This window comes from Sorex araneus, chromosome 3 (genome assembly GCF_027595985.1).
Source record: "Sorex araneus isolate mSorAra2 chromosome 3, mSorAra2.pri, whole genome shotgun sequence".
NCBI classification, from domain to species: Eukaryota; Metazoa; Chordata; class Mammalia; order Eulipotyphla; family Soricidae; genus Sorex; species Sorex araneus.
The window spans coordinates 121593570-121613806 of NC_073304.1; the positions used below are offsets into that span (position 1 = coordinate 121593570).

The 20237-nt window shown below is 47.8% G+C and overlaps 1 long non-coding RNA gene across 1 annotated transcript; it reads right to left on the reverse strand.

The window, feature by feature from the left end:
• Positions 1 to 1648: 1648 nt before the first annotated feature.
• On the reverse strand, positions 1649 to 5575 carry LOC129403421 (uncharacterized). The gene is made up of 3 exons (XR_008629237.1): positions 5437 to 5575; positions 4081 to 4265; positions 1649 to 3264 (listed from the first exon to the last, which is right to left on the reverse strand). It is a non-coding gene; the product is annotated as an uncharacterized LOC129403421 (long non-coding RNA).
• Between the last annotated feature and the right edge of the window lie 14662 nt (positions 5576 to 20237).

Sequence of the window (20237 nt, forward strand, 5' to 3'; positions counted from 1 at the left end):
GGGCATTGATTCTGCCAATGCTTTGGGCAACTGGGCATAGGTTTGAACAAAGCAAAGGCAAATTGGTCCTTTGAACAAACTCTGCAACTGTTCACAGCCAGGGACCTGTTGTGCCAATATCCACCATCAAATCCCAAATGAGCCCCAGCGTTTTTGTTGGGTCAGATTCAAGGAGACATGGAGATATCAAGAAATAAAATTTGGAGGAGTGTATTCACACCAGCTGGCGGGCTGTCCTGCTAGGCAAGAGCAGCAGCTTCACAGCAAAAGCACAGGCTGTTGGTCAAGAAATACCTCATCCTGGCGCACCTGTCATTTTCATAAGCACCCACAAAATTACTTTCACTCACTGAGCCCATGTCCTGAAAACCAGAAGTTATGTAAGCATAGTGAAGCAAGCATTAATATAGAAGAGAGAAAAGATGGTTACACAAAAAAAAACCAATCAACTATTGATCATTAACCACCTCACTGTTGTGGGCCCTAAGCCATTGTTCCTATTTTACTCCTTGACTGGCAGGCGCCCTTCAAGAAATTCAGTATAATAATATGGTTATCAAATAACTCCACTAAATAAAATGTAAAGTTCTAAACTAAGTTTCATCTTTTACTATTAGAAACATCAAATCATAGCTGAACAATTGGTCAACATGTCAGAAAAAAAGGCTTTCTCCTGCACACCCACTGTACAATTCTTCTTGACTTCTGTTTTAAATTTTGAAGAATTCTAGTTTTTGCTACATAATTCATCCACTACTAAACTACTAAATGGCTACTCAGTTACAGAGCAGTGAAGGGAATTTCTGTTCATGCAGATGATCCATTTTAGATCCCAGTTCATATTAGTTCATTTTCGAACTTGAGCACTGTTTGAACAGTTGCTGAGCACAGAGCTAGGGAACACCAATGGCTATTAACATACACAAACACATATACATGAATATTGATAACACGTATAATACTTTCCCATTCACCAATTCCTGAGCCTCATTCTGCAACACCCACAAAATTAGCTTCACTAATTCTGGGCATGTGATTCACTTAGTTTCTAGCTCACTCCTGTAACATGAACAGGTGGAGCTACTCCAGCAATTGGAATTTCAGTGAATTGAAATCAAAAATCAGGGTTAGGACAGTCCAGCTGGGAAGTAGCTACCGCAGGTTCTAGGGTTAGGACAACAGAGGGTTCCCCCAGCCCAGTGTGGAGTGGCCCTGAGCAGTCAGGTGTAAGTCCTCAGCACTACAGAATGTGCCCCACCAAATTAGTTAACACAAAACATACTCCTGGATAAATTAACACAAAACATAATATATGGATATTAACGCCCAGTGATTTCTGAGCATTATTTTTTGGTGCTTTTGTTTGTGGGTCAGGGTTGGGGCACTATTCTGGTGGGTATTTGTGAGGAAATCTTTGTGAATTTTATTCCCTTCGTGAAAACATAAAATCTTTGGCGCCATAGGCCATGTGTTCACTCCATCTATCCGGTGCCTGGCAACCCCCCAGATACCCTGCTGACCTGATACAAGACGAGAAACGGGAAGAAAAATTATCTTTCCTAACCTGAAAGTACCCAGTCAGGAATAGTTGGTGTCTGGCCCTTTAAGACTGAGTGGCTAGAAGTGTGGGTGACGTCACAGAGCCCAGTCTGAGGTTCCAGTCGGGCACCATTGTCGCAGCTTGAAGAGTGGGGCTGGAGTGGACAGGGGGTCCCGGCGGGGTTGCTCAGTAGCCGGTGGAGGGGGACCACAACCGGGTGGCCGCAGCGTCCTCCAGAGGTTCGTCCCGTTCGTTCCTGCCCTTCAGGGAGACGCGGGGGATTCTGAGGGAACTTCCCTCAGGGCTGCCGGAGGGGTGCGAGTCCCGGGGAGGCCTGGCGGCGCCTGGCGGGGCTCGGGGCGACTCCGGGCTCAGCGCTCAGGATCCTCCCGGGTCGGGGGACCCCATGGGGTGTCGGACAAGGCCCCGCCCTCCCCGCTGCCCTGTCGCTCAGGCCCCAACCACAGAGAAAGAGAGACAAGAGGGAGCCTCAGTTTCCCCGCAAGTCTGCGGGGCATGCGCGGCCGCCTCCCCATTGGTTCCTGCAGGGACACTCGGAGCCCCCGGGGGTCACAGGCTGGGGCGGGGGGTCACCCGGGAATGTTCCCGGGCCAGTACTTTGCGGGCCACTTCTGTCATTGGGGTGATTATTGAGTCAGGGCCAAAGGGTCGGTTCCCCTGGAAGAGGTGGGAAAGGCGATTCTCTTTTATTTTAATTAAAAAACAATGTTTTGTTTCATTATCTTTGTCCAACATCCCGTAGCATTGAGGGTCACTCCTGGCTCTGCACTAGGGGACTCTCCTGGCGGGACTCAGGGTCCTGTGAATGTCAGGGTCAGTCCTGTCAGCCCCGTGCACGGCAGATGCTCTCCCAGTGCACTGCCCTCTGCACTGGCCGGGGACTCAGGAGTGTGTGGCTGACCGTTTGATTTTCCCGGGTTCCTGCGCCTGCGGTAGGTTTTGGGATCCTGGGAGATGCGAAGTTGTAAGAGACCCTGCCAGAAGGGGGTGTAGCATCCGGGCTGTGTTGGACCAGAGAGGTCCGTGCAACCAAATGTAGCAGGTAATAGGCTGGTCACTTCCAGGATGCAACCCAAGATATACCATAATGCAATCTATGATGACCATTGGTCACCACACCTTTATTTCTTTGTCTTATATAATTTACAGTGTTTTTTTTATTAGGGTGAGGGAACACATGGCAATTTTCAGGGGTTATTCCTACCTCTGCACTGAGGGATCACTCCTGGTGGTGCTCAGGGAAACAAGGGATTCCGGCAATTAAAGCTGGGTAGACACGTGCAAGATAAGAAACCCACACACAATATTTTTATTATTATTAATTGTAGTTTTTGGTCCACAGCTGGTAAGTGCTGAGGGCTCACTCTTGCCTCTTTGCTCAGACATGGTTCCTGGCAGTGCTGGGGTGGGGAAACCTGTGTGCTCTTGCATATTAACCCAGGCTCAGCTGCTTGAACTAAAAACATCCTATCCATTTGCTATCTCTTCTAGCTCTCTGATTTTATTTTCCCCCAGAAATATAATTTCTGTTTCACCTGTCAAATTCCGGGGCTGGAGCGATAGCACAGCGGGTAGGGCGTTTGCCTTGCACGCGGTCGACCTGGGTTCGATTCCCAGCATCCCATATGGTCCCCTGAGCACTGCCAGGGGTGATTCCTGAGTGCATGAGCCAGGAGTAACCCCTGTGCATCGCCGGGTGTGACCTAAAAAGCAAAAAAAAAAAAAAAAAATCACTTGTCAAATTTCATAGCATTCCCTCATTGTCAATTTCTCCCGGACAAGAGGCTCCCCCTTCTGTTCTGGTGAGTACTTGCAGAAACGGGCTTTGCAGGAACCTGTTGCACTAGGTTTTAAATGTCTCCCTCTAGGGGCGGGAGCCTTAATACAGCCAGGACACTGTCTTGCTCAGGACAGACCTGGGTTCAATCCTCCCATGCCCCCTAGGAGTGTCAGAGCATTGAGAGGTGTGGCCCAAAAGACCATAAAAAAAAAAAAAAGAAAAGCCAATGGGGCTGGAGCAAAAGCACAACGGGTAGGGCGTGCCGTGCGCGTGGCTGACCCAGGTTCGATTCCCAGCATCACACATTATTCCCTGAGCACCGCCAGGAGTAATTCTGAGTGCAAAGCCAGAAATAACCCCTGTGCATCGCCAGGTGTGACCCAAAAAGCAAAAAAAGAAAGAAAAGTCAAGCAATAGGAGAGCAGACAGTGCACTTGCTTTTCATGCGGCTGAGGGGTTTGGTCTCCAGTACTCCATAGGGTTCCCTGAGCACTGCCGGGTGTCTCCCAAACCTCTTTTTGGATGTTGTGGGCTTCTCTCCGACCTCATCTTTTTGTTTCCCCTTTTTGCTACAAGCTTGGAGTTGATCAGGGACTCTGCCCTCTGTCCATGTGTCTCTGGATGTAGGGGAGCCGTGGCAAGTCCCCCACCAGTAAAGCAGGAGTTCAGCCCTTGAGCTCCTCTCCATGGGTCTCTCTCACTACTTGGGGAACAGATGGGCTGGGGTTTGAGGATACACCTTGCATTGCTTGAGGCCTGTGTCCTTCTCTATTCACATTAGCAGTGCCACTGGATGCCGGTGAAGGTCCCCAAGCTTTATGTGGCCAGCATGTGCTCCAGCCTGGTGTGCTCTCTCCTGCCCCTCTGTTCATACCTTCATTGGATGTTCTTAGTTGAACATGCTGGAAAAGTTCCAACAAGAGGCTGTCAGAAGGAAACAAAGGGGTTGGAGTCTCTGGGCAAAATTATAGACTTTCATCATTTAGATTTCTTTTGGGCCAAATGTATGTTCCACCTACTTTTCTTACACAGGATCAAATAACTGAATGAATAAAATGACATAATCTGTGAAAACTTGACTTGTAAATTCTGAGCATCCCAGGGTGTGGCCCAAAAATAAACAAACCAAAGAATTGAGCCTTGAGATTTATTGCTGGATTTCACACATCACTGTTGGCAGATGACTTTCTCTGTGACTTTATTAGAGGGGTGGGGAGTGGCAAACTCAAATCCAGCAGTAATCACGGATAACTCCTTAGGGATTCAGGGTGTAAAGTTCAGTCGGACGCATGCATGGGAAGTTCTCACTTACTGTCCCCTGCAAACCTTTGAAATCACAGCTTGTTTTTGGCTCAGGGTCACACCAGGAGCTGCCAGGTGTCTACAGCCCTACCATGACCACTACCAGTTGGGCCTTGTCCTAGCCTCCACCTGCATGTCAGTCTGTTCTTATCAGAGGTTTCACAGGATTTATATAGAATTTGAATTTTGGGGTAAGAGATAGGTCAGGAGTGCAGGCCCTGGCTTTGGAAGCACCCTGCGATGGTATAATGGGTTCATTTTCAGTTGGCCATGCCCGAGATGCTAATGGGTTACTTCTGGCTCTTCTCATTGATCACCCACTGCAAGACGTGGGGACACTTTCTGTCTGATGGAGATTGAAACTTGATTGAAGTGCATGCCAGGCAAGCACCCTATGCTCTGTGCTATCTCTGAGGCCATCAAAAAAAGTTTTTTCTCTGGTTAAATTCCAGAAAGTTGTGATAGTAGATGTTCTTTTTCCTACAGTATACAACTCATATTTCTTGAGTGTGTGTTTTTGTTTCACATTCACCGGTAGTCTGGGCTTCCTTCTGACTCTTCACTCAGGAATCACTCCTGGTGGGCTTTGTGGACTGTAGGGATGAGGGATGTCAAACCCGGGTAACTGTGTGCAATGCCAGTGCCCTCCCTTCTCTGTGTTTTATTGATCTTTCTCCAGGACCTGATTTTTACCTATTGAGCTAGATATGTTTGTTAAAATGTTATAGAATATTCAGTTAGTGTGGATCCAGGAGCCCTAACAACAGGACAGCAGGTCAGTTGCTTGCTTTACCTTCCCTGAGAGTGGAGGGCATCGTGGATTACAACGCACTTTTGTGTCCCCTGGAGAGGAAGGAACATCTAGCAAAGTCTTTCAGGGTGGGTCTTGAGCTGTGCCTTAGGGTGACGCCGGTCAGGTCCATGAGTTGTGCTCCGTTCTGGTTCTCATGTGTCTGACTTCTCTTTCAGATGATTCCATGGAGCCACATGTCGGTCCTTGGGAATTACAGAAGCTGCAGACAATGGTGACACACCATCTGACACACTGTCTCTAGGTGGGAGGAGAATGATGTGGTGACATGATGCAGTGACAGGCATCTAGGTTTCTAGGGTCTCTGTCTTGAGTTTCAGGAAGGAGTCCTGGGACGTAATTCCTGGCCTGAGTGCTCCGACTCTCTGCTATTTGAGGCTACTGTGTCCTTGTCTGTTGGTTTCCTTTTATTTGGGTTTAGCCACAACCAGCAGTGCTCGAGGAGTACTTCTAACTCAGTGCTCAATTATCATTCCTACCAGATCTCAGGAACCCTGTCAGTTGGCATGGATTCAAGACTGTCTTCAGTTTCATTTGTATTTTTTTTATTTTGAGCAACATTTAGTGATCATTATATTTTAGGACAAGAATGATATTGTGTGCTTTAAAACTGTTTCACTTATAGTACTTGTCTTTGCAAAGTAACTGTACTTTGATTTATGCAACGTATTTCTTTTTAAAAAAATCTTTTTAATTAGTGAATCACTGTGAGGGTAGAGTTAACAGATTTATGTATTTTCGTGCTTGTGTTTCAGTCATACAATGCTCAGGTACCCATCCCTCCACCAGTGCCCATTCTCCAACACTGATGATCCCAGTATCCCTCTACCCCTCCCCACTCCACCCCCCCACCCCACCTCGCCTCTGTGGCAGGGAATTCCCTTTTGGGAGGTGATGGAAGGGTCACAACGAGTGATTCTCCTGGGTTACTTCTGGTTCAGGGCACCCACTTAAATGTGCATGTTACTCCTGGTAAGATTTCACACTAGGTTGCATTACCCCTGATGTCCAAAGCAGCTCTGATGCATCACCCCCTCTGCCACCAGGCTCTGCATCCTCTGACAGCTTCCTGCAGAACCCCTAGAACCTACCAATAAGTGGGGAGCATGTGAAAGTCAAAAAGCTCCACCAGATACTATTGAGTCCCAAAAAGTGAGGAATGTATCCCCTAACTTCACAGGGCAGGAGGCTAGTACACTGAGAGGACATCTGCCTTGTATGCTACTGTGACTGCAGCCAGCAGCCCCTAGGATCCCCTGAGCACCCCCAGGACAGAACCCTGAGTGCAGTCAGGAGTTACCCCTAAACAAATATTTTTTAAAGGTATAGAAAAAAAAAGCCTCCACAGATACCTTTGAAAAGGGTATCTATGACCCTTAGGATGACTCTGGATTCAGTCTCAGGAATGAAAGGCGGCCAGCAACAGGCTGTCCTAGGGACACTCCCCACATGACCCCTGCCCCCACCCCTGTGACCATTTTTGTGAGGGAGCTAACACACGCCTAATGCAGTCGCACATGCCCCGGGGAAACTGAGACTTCTTCTGGCTCTGACACTTTCTCTTTGGATGGGGGCCCAGTGACAAGTCAGCAGGGAGGGCGCAGTCCTGGCATCCCGAATCCCGAAGCACAAAGAAGGGAGTCGCCCTGAGCACTGTGGGTGTGGCCCATAACACATAGAACAGTCATTTAAAAAGAATTGACCCTCACTTGTTTGTCCCGTTATTTTTGCTGTTCTGGAACTTTCCGAGACCTCACTCCCCAAGCTCTTATTCCTCCCAGCCCCGCGCCAGTCTCACACCCGGGTTTCTTTGGAGATTTTGGGGTGATCACTCCCAGCCATGCTGGGGGACCCTGCGTGGTCGCGAGGAACGGGCCAGCGCCCTCCCAAGACTGACACCCCCTCCGCATCTCTCGAGAGTCTCCTGAGGAAAACCCCGCTGCTCCTTGAAATCAGTGAATAAACAAGATAAACTCCCCCACGGTGCAGCGGTGCCAGGTGAAGGGCCGCAGCCCCCCACCCCACCACTGAGCAACCCCTGGCCCACTTGGTGACACTTGGCTGGCGAGACAAAAGGCCCTTGGAGACGCCTCCTGTCCCTTAGCACCCCAATGCCTGCACCTTCCTTGCTCCTCAGCAGGCAACAATGTCAGGACTGGAACTTCCGGGAAGCTAAGCGCTGGGTTCTGTGACATCACTGCATCGCCGCTCATGGCCTTAAAGGGCCAGGCTCCAAGGACTCCTGACCAGGCCGTTTCTAGTAAGGAATGTAATTTTTTTCTGTTTCTTGCCTTTAGTCAAGTGACCCGAATGTCTGGAGATCACCAAGTACAAGACAAATAGAGAGTGAGGGATTGAACAGATGGCATATGCAGCAAAGTCTTTGTTTTTTATGAAAAGAAGAAAGATCACTAAGATTCCATGCAAACCACCTCCTGGAGCATGCCTTAGCATGGTCTTACCCTGCCTGTTATTCCCAAGGGTCAGCATTAGGCTCCAAAACAGAGACCTGGAGGAGAAATCAGAGCAGTGAGCAGAGAGAGGACAGACCTCTAGCCCTGACCTGGAAGGTTCCTGCTTGGCCCCAGAGATGTCCTGATGGCAGGCACTCTGGGGTACCAGGTCAAGCCCCACTTCAGGGAGACACTGCCAGATGCTCCTTCCTCTCCTGGGGATGCAAGTAGGCTGGAATTTGGGCTGTCTGTCAGGAGAGGAGTGAGGGGCTCGGTGGATAGTTGAGGATATTGCAGCCCTGAGATCCAGGACTCCTCCCTGGGTCCCAAGGAAAGGTCTTTATGAGCCCAGCCTGGGGATACCTCCTAGGCCAGGAGCCCCTATGATTAAACACCCCTGAGCTTCAGGGCTGCCCACAGCAATCACAGCCCCCTAAGTGGCTCTGTGTGGGTGTTGCCACAGGGAATCAGCATGAACAAAACTTTATCCTTGTTATGCTCACAAAATTATCATGAGTATGTATGTCTGAGTGTGAGTGTGTTTCAATGTTTGGGTCACAACAGGAAGTGCTCAGCGCTATTTGAACTTGGCAGTCAGGGAACACTGCTGTTGTGGCTTGGGGGACCATTTGGAATTCCAGGGATTGAACCTGGGTTGGCCTCGTGCAAGATTAGAGACCTCCCCAAAGTACTAGCAATCAGGCTGTCTAAATAAATTTCTGTCCAACAAAGTACGAGTGATCCCTAGAGAACTATCCCCTCCTCATCAAAAAACCCAACTACCCAGGATTAGTGTTTGAATATTAAATGTAATCAAATATAGTAAACTACCTTATCAAATAGAAAATAAAAAATAACCCCTTGCTTTAAAAATAACCCCTTTTGAGGCAGTCTGGTGAGCAACGCGGCCGGAGAAATGCTCCGGACCCGAATCCGGGCCAACAACACCGGGGATCCAGACGGAGGAGGTACAGCTGGTACACCTTCTCCGGATGGAACCCTGGCGACACTGAGAAGCAACTAACACGGCTCCGGGTTGCGGGACTGGAACACATCCGAGCCGCGGGGGGGCACTGGAGCGGGGCAGCGCCTGCCCAAACTCCAAATGGTCCCGGCCGCCAGAAGCCCCGCCCTCGACCCACCCTCGGCGCCATCTTCCCACCTTCAACAGAGAAGAGGCCAGGCAGTCTGGTGAGCAACGCGGCCGGAGAAATGCTCCGGACCCGAATCCGGGCCAACAACACCGGGGATCCAGACGGAGGAGGTACAGCTGGTACACCTTCTCCGGATGGAACCCTGGCGACACTGAGAAGCAACTAACACGGCTCCGGGTTGCGGGACTGGAACACATCCGAGACGCGGCCGCGCGACCTTTTCTAAAAACTTAAAACATACAATCTTTTAATGACAAACCAATTATCAAACGCTTCCTTAGTAGGGCTGTCTTCATTGGAGGGAAATTCCAACAACAATAGTGAGTTTTGTTTTGCAATATGGAATGTAAGCAAGGTAGAGAGAAAATGAAGTGAAATTCATCAGTTATACAGTTGGGGGGGCTGTGGCGGGGGGTATACTGGGGATTTTGGTGGTGGAATATGGGCACTGGTGAAGGGATGGTGTTTGAATATTGTATAACTGAGACATAAACCTGAAAACTTTGTAACTTTCCACATGGTGATATAATAAAAATTAAAAAAAAAAAATAAGAAATAAAATAAAATAAAATAAAATAAAAAAATAAAAAATAAAAAATAAATAAAAATAACCCCTTTACAAGCAATATTCACCCCAACAGCCGGGGTCGCCTAGTCAGGGTCAAAGAGCTGGTGACGAATTGAGAGATTTTTCAACTTAACTTGAGAGAGCAGAAATTCTTTATCAGGAAAAAGACACTAAAGTGGGGGCGGAGAGACAGTTAAGAGAATACGGTGAAAATGATCAATCCTAGGCATCCCATGTGAAAACATGATCACTGATGGAAAAAATTTCTGAGAGTAGAGCCTAGAGTATCCTCTGGGGAATTACAGGTGTGCCACCCCCCCAAAAAAAGAAAAAAACAACAACTAAAATTGTCAGAAAAGTAAATTTTATTTAAAACCCCCAGCCACATGCTAGGACCAGGCCCCCAGGATTCCTAATGGCAGCTGCCAATGAAAAACACGAACTTCAACAAGGTCCTTCACCAATGGGAGCTGAGGAGCTGCCCCTCAAAGAGATCTGGCAGTTTGCATATGCATGTCTAAACCAAAAGCTTCAGGGGAGGATCCATCTCAACCCCTGGTTGAGAGGGTTGGGATGCTGAAGACCTCTGCCAATAGCAGGTCTGGCACTCCAAGACCCGCAGCCCACCATGCTCTGCTCTGCACCCAGGACTCACTGCCCCATCACAGATCTGGAGGAGGAGATGCCCACAAAGATCACACGCTCATACCTGAGACCCCTGTGCTGCGCAAAATTCCCCCCACTACATCTACCAAAGCTCCACATTCTCCTAAAGCCTTGGGAGCACAGTGGACCCCAGAAACAAATTAGATATGGTTGAGGGGGAGTGAAAAACAACCACAAAGTGCCCCCAAAGCTGGCACGGCCCCGTGGGTCGCGGGTACAGGGACTAGAAGGGAGAGGCGCTCACATCCTTCCACTAATTGGCCGTCAGTGTCCCCCTTCGATGGTGATATATCACGTTGTCCTTTAAACCCATGCCCGTAGGATGCCTGATCCACCTGACATCATTAGGATATAAATGTGCACATGGAAGACTCCCATCTGTGGCATCATCAATTTCAGCAAGGAGCCTTAAAGTGCCAGGTTCCAAGTGGAGACAGACCATTATGCCAGCCCAAGTGAATCGGTGCCAGGGGGATGGGCTCGGATAAAGGAGAGGAGAGGCAAGTGCTGGAGGGGCCGGTAACAGACTTCAGGGCAGTGCGTTAAAGGCGGAGTCCCGTTACCCTGTACTGGTCAAACATAGAACCAGTGCTCCCACATATGCCTCCATCATAAAAACAGAAGCAGGCTGATTCAAGGCAAAACAGACAAATGGCTCATGAGTCAACGAGTGTTTAAAACTAAAATAAAAAGAAAGGCGCGGGCGAGGGAAAGAGCGCCTCACTGCACCGAGCCAGGCACAGGGCCTAGGGCAGCAGTGCTGTCTCTCCCGCCACCCGAGTTCGGTACCCTCCGGCCACTTCCCCCACCCCAGGGAGGTTGATGGCGATGATGTGGCAGGCGAAGGAAGGAATGGAGCCAAGATGGTTGGTCTCACTTGCAGTTTATTCCAATCTTCCCTCTATACACTCTCCTCCCCAACTCCTTCTCTCCGAACCCCTTTTATTGATCATGGCCCTTCCAAAGGGCGCAATACATTGACGTCACCAAAGGCACCAAAAGATCTTACAGGAAGAACATTGAGGCAACATAATTCTCTTGTATCTGCAGGCCAGTAATCTAGGAGCTAGGCCCCCCGGAAAGAAGATACAAAACCAAAACTGAAGCCTTCCTTGGGCTGAAAGCACTCGGATTTACATCCCAAAGACGGGGGCTTGGCTGCCACAAGAAATGTACACGTCAATTACAAACTAGACAGCACCTGAAATTTACATCCCAAAGACTAGTCTGGGCCAGAGCCTGGAATCTACAATGTCAAGTCAGGCCTGGCTAGCACCTAAGATCTGCGTGTCAAAGACCAGCTAGGCTTCTTGTGAAAAAAGGGGAAACTGCCTCTGAAATTATCTCCAGAAGGCAGCTGAAAAAGGGAAAATATTCCAACAAATGAGTTTCTCCAGAAGTGATCCATCAAGATGAGGTAAAAGCAGTGATTCTGAAGCCAGCCCTGAAAATGCAGAGGAACTGGCCTAGCAGCAACCCTGAGAGCTGGAGAGACAACAGACAGGACCGAAGTCTGGCAAAAACATCAGAGAGCACTGTACAGTGAGCAATCTACCCCTTGAAAACATGCGAGCAGTGAACTCTCACCTACAAGGAAACCCCAGGATACAGCTTTAGAGACATGTTTTCAACCAAGAGTCTGGGGCTGGAGAATAGTACTTTGGCTTAATGCTTGTGTTGAACATGGTTTATCTGAGTTCCATTCTGGCATCCAGAACAAAACCAGGACAAACCCCTAAGAACTGCCAAGTATGGCATAAATTAATTAAAACGTACTTCAATAAATAAATCCCACGTGTGGACCAATACTAAGAACAGAGGTGCATAGGAGCTAATGAGCACCAAACCTTGCAGGATCATTTTGTAGACTTGGTCTTTTGGACAGACCAAAAATGGTTTTAATCATTCTGGAGGCTAGTAGGGTTGAGATTATACCACTTCCAAAAGCAAACACGCTCAGGGCACAAGCCAGGGAGGGTCCTCAGACACTCACTCCCACACAGGCCTCTTCTTCCTGTGCTTATGGGTCCTCATTACAGACAGGACATCAGCGCAGGCTTCACCCTAAAAAGCCCTGTCACCATAGAAACAGGGTATTAATTAGCGACAAGGAAAACATGACAAGCCATCCCCCTGTGTCCCTAAAAAAATCGGGCACATTCCTCAAAAGGCTTGAATAGAATCCCACATCTGATATGCACTAAGTGGGCAATTAACAGTTACATAAGTCCTAGGTTTTAATTCCAGTCTGAAATTGAGTCATACTGTAGCCCTCCCAAAAAGCCCTGGAAGTGACTCTAAGCTCTAAATAGCATGTGATGGGGTGAGGCCCTAAAAAAAATGAATTCATGTTCAGAGTGATACTCCAGCAAGGTGGGCGCTTGGTGACAGACACATCTGGGTTTGATCCCTGGCAATCATATAGCACTGTCAAGAGAAATTCCCGAGCTTTACTCCCTTTATCAAATCAAATTAATTAAATTTAAATTAATTAAATTTTCAGTTAATCAAATCAACTGAAAAAAAACAGTAATAAATGAAGTTGCAGGCCTAGTAAAGGAGTATAGCGTGTAAGGCAACTGAACTATAGATGCTGACTTGGTGTAGTACAAAGCACCCCCATGGGCTCCTGAGCACTGCAGGAGTGATCAGTCAGCACAGAGCCAAGAGGAATGTGGACTATGGCCCCAAATCAAATCCAAAAGGGTCGGAGTGATAGTCAGCTGGTAGGGAATGTTCTTTGCACACAGCCAAACCGGGTTCAATCCCCAGCATCCTATATTTTTCCCTAGGCACTGCCAGGAGTAATTCCTGAGTGCTGAGCCAGAAGCAACCCCAGAACAATTGCTGAGTGTGACCCCAAAAGCTAAATAAATAAGATGTTAAAAACAAATAAGGAAAACAAAAACAAACAAACTGAAGTGACGGGTAGTACAAGAAGTAAACTGATTTAACAATGGAAGGAATTTTTTTGAGGAACCTGAAACCAGTACAGTATGTGGGCACTTTACCATGCTCAGGCTGCCTGAAGATCCCCTGCATCTCAGCAGTAAAGCCTGACAATTGCCAAGTGTAGCCAATAAACAAAAACAGAAAAAAGAAAAAATCCTGATAAACTGTGATTCGCATCGCTGTCAATGATCCTGGCCTGTCAGAATCACGAATTCTGTAGAAGACACAGCCCAGCATGGTCGCTGCTTGCCCTTGCGGGTCTGGCCAGGCACAGTCAGCCCCACACTGCTCTCAGCACAGCCTGCAGGTGCTGGTAGGTCTCCAGCATCACGTCCCTGTAGAGCTTTCTCTGATCAGCGTCCAGGCATGTCCACTCCTCCGGGGAGAATCTCACGGCCATTTCGGGGTAGGAAACTGTGCCGTGAGCCAAAACACAGGGGAGTGGGAGTCAGGGCCCATCTCCACCTCATTCCCAGGCTGTGAGGATGGGACCCCTCAGAGCGCTAACAGGGCTCAGGCACTTTCCCTAGGAATGAACCAACCTCGATTTCTCTCCATTCACCCTCCTGGCTGACGAGGAGAAATCACAATAGACATCAATCCAAGGCACTCAGATCTAAAAAAATGTGAGGACGCTATACTACAAGTTTTCTGGAGGTGCCAGTCTTGCACACAGCCACCCCAAGGTCAACTCCACACCACTGATCCAGTGAAAACTGCAGAGAGCAACAACTGAGCACTGAACCAGCAGGGTCAAAATGTAAAACTGGGTTTGGCTGAAAACGTTAAAGACACACACACAATGCAAATTGTGGATGACTGGAAACTTCGACTTTTACTTGATTCCATGAGGTCACCTACATTTCCGTCAGATTCTTAAAGGGCCAGGCTCCAATGTTCCTGACCAGGTACTTTCTGGTCAGGAAAGTTAATTTTTCCCCATCTCTGGTCTTGGATCAGATCACCAGGAACACTGGAGGGTCTCCAGATCTGGAATACCAGGAGAGTGACACACTGAACACAGGGCATATGGAGTCAAAGTCCTTGTTTTCCTGAAGGGAATAAAATACACAAAGATTCCTTTGCAAACAGCCACCAAAACTATGCCTCAGATCTGACCCACAAAACACCACCCCCTAAAAATTATTGCTCAGAAATCAATGGTTGTTAATATTCAGCTATCATGCTCTTTTGTGATAACTGATTCATTTTGGGGGAATTTCTGTAGAGCTGAGGACTTATTCCTGACTGCTCATGGATCACTCCACACTGAGATCAGGGACCCTCTGGGGTGCTAAGGATCGAAACTGGGTCGGCTACTTCTCTGCTGGACTGTCTGAGCCTTGATGTTTGTTTACATTGCACTGAACTTCCCGTTGCTGGAGTAACTTCAACTGTTCATGATCTCCATTACAGGAGGAGCTACAAACCAATTGAATCATCTTGCCCAGAATGGGGTTCTGGGATGTTGCAGAAGAGGACTCAGGAATTGATGATGAATGGGAAACTATTTCATGTGTAAGCAATATTCCTGTGTGTGTTTGTGTATGTTCACAGCCATTGGTGTTCTCAAGCTATTCCTCTCTATTCTCAGAAACTCTTCAGACAGTGCTCAAGTTCGGCAATGCACTGAATTCAAACGGGATCTAAAGCGGTTCAGCTGCACAAACAAAAAGGCCCTTTAGCCGCTGGAGCAATAGCACAGCGGGTAGGGCATTTGCTTGCATGCAGCCGAACCAGGTTCGATCAACAACATCACACATGGTCCCCTAAGCATTGACAGGAGTAATTCCTGAGGGAGGAGCCAGGAGTTAACCCTGAGCATCGCTGGGTGTGATCCAAAAGAGTACTTTTAGTGCTGTGTAGCTCAGTAGTCACTTTTAGTTTAGTAGTAGATGAATTATCTACTACCACTACTACTGCAGCAAAAATTAAATTCTTCAAAATTTGAACCAGTGGTGAAGAACAGTTGTACAGTGGGTGTGCAGGAGACGATTTCTTTTTCAGAACTGTCGTCCTATTGCTTGTCTATGATGCAATAGACATATATATATATATTTGTTACCTTTGATATTTGTTACATTAAAATATAAAATTTACTTAGTTTAGAAGTTTAGTTTGAGTTAGTGGATTTGTTCAATAAGCATTCTAGTACACTGAATTTCTTGTAACCCCTCCACTAAGGTGCCTGCCATTCACAGAGTAAAATAGGAACAGTGTTTCAGGATCCACAAAAGGGAGGTGGTTACAATAGCTAATTAGAGGGAGAGAACAGAAGGGAATGCCCTGCCACAGTGACAGGGTGGGGTGGGGGGGGAGATGGGATTGGGGAGGATGGGAGGGATGCTGAGTTTACTGGTGGTGGAATATGGGCACTGGTGAAGGGATGGGTTCCCGAACTTTGTATGGGGGAAGCATAAGCACAGATGTGTATAAATCCGTAACTGTACCCTCATGGTGATTCATTAATTAAAAATAAATAAATTTATTTAAAAAAAAAAGTGAACCACGGACACTCTGCGCCTAAAGACTTTGATTCCAAAGATGTAACACATTGGGGCATCCAGCGCAGCATCCGATAGCGATGCACTGGGACACCGAACTGGGCTACAACTCTGTGCTGCCAGGGGTGGATTTTTTTTTTCCTCCCCACCCTGTCTTCCTGCACGGAAAGCGGCGGGCTGGCGGCACCCACGTGGCAGGCGCCATCTTCTGTGACTCCAAACCCACAGGTATTCGGTTTTTACTGTTGGGGCTCCCAGGAACTCATGGGAAGGGGGCGTAACCGGCACGCCCTCGGCCCAGATAAATCCGGAGCCGCTGAGCGCGAATCGGACCCTCTGCGCCTAAAGACTTTGAATTCAGAGACTTCTTACAGCAATGCACTGGGACTGTGAGCTGGGCTATGTAATTTCTGGCAGAATTTTCCCTGGACTTTATACAGAAATCCAAAACCGCGCGGACGCGGCAGCATCCGCGCGACTTAACATTTATAATTATCAGCAATGTGAAACGGTTCCATTTGAACAGGTCTGACTTGGGGGGGAACTCCAAATAATAACAGTAAGTTTTTGTTGAAATATTGAAGGTTTTTAATGTAGCAGCCACCTCTGGACTGTGAACTAAGCAAAAGCCCCACGCTGGCCGACGCGGCGTGGCGTACACCATACTATGAGGTGCAGGAAGGGGGATGAGGGGGAAAAAGAAAAAAAAAAAAGGGAAAAGGAAAAAGGAAAAAAAAAGAGAGAGAGAGTTATGTACTTGTAGCAGTGGGGCTACATATCTCTTCATTTCCAGCAATGAAAAACTAATTATCAAATGTAGTAGGTCTGTCTCTCTTGGTTGGAAACTCCAACAACTATAGTGAGTTTTGTGTTGCATTATGGAATGTAATCAAGGTAAAGAAAAAATGAAGTGAAATTCATTAGTTATACAGTAGGGGGTAGGGGGTGGGGGCGGGGGGTATACTGGGGTTTCTGGTGGTGGAATATGGGCACTGGTGAAGGGATGGGTGTTTGAACATTGTATAACTGACATATAAACCTGAGAACTTTGTAACTTTCTACATGGTGATTTAATAAAAATTAAAAAAAAAAAAAGGGAGGTGGTTAGAGATCAAGAGAAGATTGCTTTGTGTAATCACTTTTTCTCACTTCTCTATCAATGCTTCCTTTGCAGTGCTTACAGAAATTTACTGGGTGCCAGGATATGGGCCTGGTGAGTAAACTAATTTTGTAGGTGCTGATTAAAATAACAGGTGGAGGGCTGGAGTGATAGCACAGGGACAAGGGCATTTGCCTTGCACGCGGCAGATCCGGGTTCAATTCCCATCATCCCAAATGGTCCCCTGAGCACCACCAGGGGTAATTCCTGAGTGCAGAGCAAGAAGTGACCCTGTGCATCGCTGGGTGTGACCCGAAAAGCAAACAGAATAAAAAAATAAAATAACAGGTGGGTCAGGATGTGGATTTACCTAATCCAAAGCCTGTGCTTCTTCTGGAAGGCTTCTGCACTTGCCTAGCAGGACAGCCTGCCAGCTGGTGTGAGTACACACCTCCTGTTTATGTTTCATTTGAGGGCAACAACCAAGACTGCTCAAGAATTATTTCTAGGGGCCGGAGCAATAGCACAGCAGGTAGGCGTTTACCTTGCACGCGGCCAACCCGGGTTAGATCCCCGGCATCCCATATGGTCCACAAGCACTGCCAGGAGCAATTCCTGAGTGCAGAAACCCCTCAGAATCGCTGGGTGTGATCCAAAAAGCAAAAAAAAAAAAAGAATTATTTCTAGATCTGGGATGAGAGATCAGTCCCAGTAGGGCTCGGGGACCATATGAGATGGCAAATATACATAGAACCTGGAAAGACCCGCAAAATCAAGGCCATATTTACTTCAGACAAACAACAACCATCTTTCCCGCAGTACTCACCCCAATAGCCTGGGTCGCTGTTCCAGGAGAGATGAGAAGTAGGGGAGGCTTTGCAACCTGATGTGAGCGAGCAGGTTCCTGTGGTACAGAAGCACCAATACTGGAGGACACACAGTAAGGCGGCAGCATGCTTGCCTTGCTGACCCAGATCAACACTGCATCCCTTACGGAGCCCAGAGCACTGCCAGGAATAATACCTGAGCCCAGAGCCACGGGTAAGCACTGAGCCTATGGGAATAAAATCCCTCCCAAATTAAAACTCACCCAAAATAGCCTAAATTAATTTGCAAACCCTAACTACCTGTGACAACCACGACCTCAGGATGGCCCTGGGCATCAAGGAAACTAATAAATAAACAACAGACAGCAGCATAGTTCTTTGTCTTTGGGGACCTGCCGGCCTGTCCCCATAATAAACCTGCTTCTATTTTATTCCTTTCGGGGCACATAGCAGACTCTAAACGGGTCTTCCTGACTCTGCTCTCAGGAGTCGGTCCTGGTATTCTGGATAGAATCTGGGTCTATAAGGTGGAGAGCAAAGGCTCCAAGTGCTCTGACAACGCCCCGGCCCTCTAATAAAAATTGGGGGGTCTACATCCCCTCTGCACCCCAAAAAGCCCCGCGTCCCACTGGGTGAAAGGAACAGTGATAAACAGGCGCGAAAGAGCACCCAAGCTGGCTCCCAGTGTGGAGATGAGTGCGAAGTGGTGGTCGAGAGGGCACTCATGGGGGCCTGCCCCGTCCTCCCACAAACTGGCCTTCAAAGTCCAGCAGGTAGAAGAGGCACCACGTGAGCAGATGGCTGGACCCGTGTCCAGGCGACCCGCAACTGCCAAGCCCTGTGTGACGTCACTTCCTTTCCTGCAAGCAGTCTTAAAGGGCCAGATTCCAGGTCCGCACAAAACCATTAAGCCCACCAAGGGAAGTATGAGCTGCGATGGGCATGGGTTCGCATAGAGGAGTGGAGAGGCGGCTGCTGATGTGCTCATCACCCAGAGGGCACAGGTGGTTAAGGAGACCCCTAATCCTAAATCAAATGTTCAACCAATGCTTTCACATGCAAGGCCAGCAGGAAAACCACAGGTGAAATAACCTAAGGTAAAACAGGTAAGGTGGCACCAGCTGGGGCCCAGAACAATGAATTTGTCTGGGAGGTAATAGATCCAGATGGCTCTGGAAGTAGACACTGAAGCCAGCACTGGAGACACAGAGAGGAACTGGCCCAGCAGCAGCCCAGAGCTGCAGACACTGGAACAGGAGCAAAGGCTGGGAAGAGAGACTCAGAGAGGACTGTCCGGTTGAAACACTACTCTTTGACAACACGGGAGCAGCTGACTCTCAACGACAAGGAAAACCCCAGGAGGCAGTTTCAGAAACAGGGTATCAAACTCAGCCTATGAACCAGGAGGGATCGTCCAGTAGTTTGATGCCTGCATTGAAATTGATCACCCGGAGCCCATCCCTGCATGGCAAATGGAGCAAGGAGTAACACCTAATCACAGCCAGGTATATCCTCTGCTGCCCAAACATCACCGTATCACTGTCACGGTCATCCCGTTGTTCATCGATTTACGTGAGCAGGTGCCAGTAACATCTTCATTCATCCCAGACCTGAGATTTTAGCAGCTTCTCCTTACTGTTTTTTTCACAAGGATTGGAGGCTCTTTTCAGGGTCAGGGGAATGAGACCTGTTATTGTTACTGTATCTGGCATATCCCTAAACATATAGTGTAACAAATAAATCCCAGGATATGGAAAGATACTATGAATGGAGGGATACATTTAGCAAAAGAGCAGCAAACCATACTGGTCACTTTCAACCTTGTGTGGCCTTTTTAGCAATCTAAATAAATTATTTTTATCATTCAAGTTGGCTGAAGCAATAGCACAGTGGTTGTGTGTTCGCCTTTCACACGGCCGACCCAACATCGATTCCTCCGCCCCTCTCGGAGAGCCCAGCAAGCTACTGAGAGTATGGAGCCAGCATGGCAAAGCCTGGCAAGCTACCCATGTGTACTGGATATGCCAAAAACAGTAACAATAAGTCTCTCAATGAGAGATGTTACTGGTGCCCGCTCGAACAAATCTCTGAGCAATGGGATGACAGTGATCATTCAGGTGACTACTAGATGGTTTAGATTTAACCGCTTCCCAATGCAAAAGTTTTGTTTTCTAATACTATGAAGTGAAGTGTGGGATCCAAGACTGAGACCCAGGAATGTGACCATCATTATTATTAGTCATCACAGCTGAAATTGCCTGTGGGGATGGGGGAGGGAGGGCGGGAGCTTTGGGGCTCTCCATGTTCTCACCATATGGAAAACATTGGACTCAGGGGATCCCTTCCACAGTTTAAAAAACTAGCAAATGTATCTCTGTGCCCAGTAAAATCCATTTCAAACATCTCCAATCCACCCTATGAGGAGCCTTGCCAGAGCCATTTTCATAAGATGATAATTTGGGGTAATATTAATATCCAGTGCATATGTATATTTAACAAAAATATTAATATAAGGAGTGTAGAAACGATACAGCAGATAAGGTGCTTGCTTACACAAAAC